This window comes from Coenobita brevimanus, chromosome 23 (assembly GCF_032717465.1).
Source record: "Coenobita brevimanus isolate Jiangsu-jjx chromosome 23, ASM3271746v2, whole genome shotgun sequence".
Taxonomy (NCBI): domain Eukaryota; kingdom Metazoa; phylum Arthropoda; class Malacostraca; order Decapoda; family Coenobitidae; genus Coenobita; species Coenobita brevimanus.
The window spans coordinates 25,397,338-25,400,409 of NC_136976.1; positions in this window are offsets into that span (position 1 = coordinate 25,397,338).

Here is a 3,072-nt window from a genome sequence, read left to right on the forward strand (position 1 = left end):
ATATATATATATATATATATATATATATATATATATATATATATTGTTACATAGCCTATGATTTCATCATCCTTTGTGTAATTTTAACGCACAGTTGCTGCATGTTTGATCACGAGCGTGTTCTGCCTCAGTCCCCCCCTTCTACCGTTATAGTAGAGTGAGTCGTTCTCTCTGTTATTTAGAGCGGGATTGTCAACTCTTTGTCCCCATGGCTTCATTTGCGCGTCCTTCTTACAAGTTGTATCAAGCTCTGCCGTCCCCTATATAATGAGCTCAGTCTCTGCATCATTGTCACTTAGATCTGCTCCTCATTTTGTTCACATCTCTGTCCTCCCCTGTACAGATATTATTATTGTGAGTGCTCATGAAATCTCCAAACATCTAACAGCTGTGTGTAATTTGAGTATAAGTGTTATTGCATTTTTTCTTGTACTGTGTAGCATAAGGTTAATTCTTAGGCCTAGTGAGGTTTTTGATTAATGTTGGGTTTTATGTCAGTCATTTTTTATAATAGTTTGTATCTGTAATAATTTATCTGGCATTCACTGAGTATTATCTGGTATCTCATTTTATCAGGGCTGACTTAGATAAATTTACTCTTGCTAATTTCGTGTTAATAGAGGCTATTGCAGTTAACCATATATTTAACCTGTTTATTTGCCATTACATTATCCTTAAGAGTTCTGAATGTTTTGTTGTTAGTTTGTGCATTAAACTTTAACTTGTAATTTTACCTAACTCTTTTGTTTTGAACCTGGAACTTTACGGGACAGTAGTGACTCTTCGTATTCTCACTTAAAGTGTACATTATCTTTCTCTGTTCCGTAACATAAATTTGGCGGCCTCATATCAGGATATTCAGGATATTATCATAAGGATATTGCTTGATATTTTGTGACTGTTACTTATTCATGATGTCTACTATTACTACACTTGATAAAGCCAAAGATTTTTTGTCAAATGTGCAAACAGTGTGTGATGTAGAAAACAGAACAAAGAATGAACTTAAGCTTGTTGCTCAACAATTGGGAATTGCTGTTCGCTCTCATCATTCTAAAGATCAAATTGTTGACATGATTAATGAAAGCTTGTTTAATGTAACTCCTCCAAATGAGCAAACGCAGATTGAATTAGCTAAGTTACAGCTAGCCCTGCAGGAGTCTCGTGCTAAGGAGGCGGAGGCACGTATTCAGGAGGCACAGATACACGTACAAGTTGTACTTCCCAGGATTCAGGCAGACCATGAGTATCGCATGAAACAAGGTGGAACTGGATCATCTAGCTCTGATGATTTTGATGTGGCTAAAAATGTTAAACTTGTCCCTCCTTTTAATGAATCTGATTTAACAAAGTATTTTCAGTTGTGTGAGAGGGTAGCTACAGGTTTTAATTGGCCCAAAAAGTATTGGCCAGTACTCCTTCAAACTGTTCTCACCGGTAAAGCTCAAGTAACTTATGCATCTTTGCCTCAGGATCAATCTGATAATTATGATGTAGTTAAGAGCTTGATTCTTAAGGCCTATGAGCTTGTTCCTGAAGCCTATAGAGTAAAATTTAGGACAACTTATAAGCAAGATAAGCAATCCCATGTTAAGTATGCAAAAATCAAAGAAGATCTGTTAGAGCAGTGGTTAAATTCTAAGAATGTGGATTCTGATTTTGGTAAATTTAAGCAGATGATTTTGCTGGAGGACTTCAAGAGGTGTATTTATAAAGATGTAAGCCTATATCTTGATGAGAAAAGAATAGATAATTTGTCTGATGCTGCAGTTTTAGCTGATGAATATGTTCTCACTCACAAGAGATATTATAAAGAAAAGAGGAAAGCTGAGAGTAAGTACGTTGCCTCTACTCAGAGTACAGGTAACAGGAAAGAGAATAAAGATGATGTTTCTCAGGAAGTAAATACCAGCTTCACCTCTAGATTTCAGAAAAGTAAATGTACTTATTGTAGTAAGCTTGGTCATACTACGGAGAGATGTTTCAGGAGACAGCGTGATGTGAACAAAAAGGAGTCTTTAAATATTCAGTCAATTGGTCTAGTGTCCACTCTTGAGAGTTCCCAGAATTCTTTAACTGAGTTAACTGAACCTGCTTTGAGGGGTAACTTAAATTCTCATGATGGAGCTCCTCTTTTGAGCAGTAACGTGGGTGACACTCTCAAGAGTTCATGTGCTAATTTCCTGTCTGATGGTTTTGTCAGTCCTCTGGACAGTAATGACAGGAAATCAGTTAAAATATATCGTGATACAGGTGCTTGCCAATCCCTTATGCTGACCAGTGTTCTAGGCTCTAATGTTAATTCCTCTGATGAAACTGTAATCTTACAAGGTGTAGGGAATAATTACTTCTCTGTCCCTCTGTGCAGAGTGAATTTAGAGTCTGGTTTTGTTAATGGTTCCGTTATGGTTGGGTTGGTTGAGACACTCCCAATGTCAGGTGTAACTTTCTTACTTGGAAATGATATTGGTGGAAGTCAAGTGTGTCCAGCTCCTCAGTTGTCTAGTGAGCCAGTGGCTGCGACCCAGGATTGTGATGTCCCTGATGTGTTCCCTGCATGTGCTGTCACTAGGGCTAAGTCTAAAGTTACTGGTGATTTAGAGGATAATGATGATGATGATGTTATCCTAGCTGACACTTTTCTTGCTAATTTGGACCACTCACCAGATGAGGCAGTACCCCGTAGTGTTGATAATTTGTCTCATCAAGAGTTGGTTGAGTTGCAGGTTGCTGACCCTGAGTTGAAAGGTCTAGCTAACTCTGCTTACAGTGAAGAAGAGTCAGCCGGTGCTTCTACTTGTTATTATGTAAAGTCAGGAGTACTTATGAGGAAGTGGAGACCCCCAACAGCATCAGCCGACTGTAAATGGGAGGTTGTACATCAAGTTGTCATCCCTCGTGTTTGTTGGCAGGATATCATTAGAGTGGCTCATGATTCCAGTTTGGCAGGACACCTTGGAGTGAAGAAGACTGTGGCACGCATTTTGAAACACTTCTACTGGCCAGGTATCTTCAGGGATGTTTCCTGGTATTGTAAGTTTTGTCACACCTGTCAAGTTGTGGGGAAGTGTA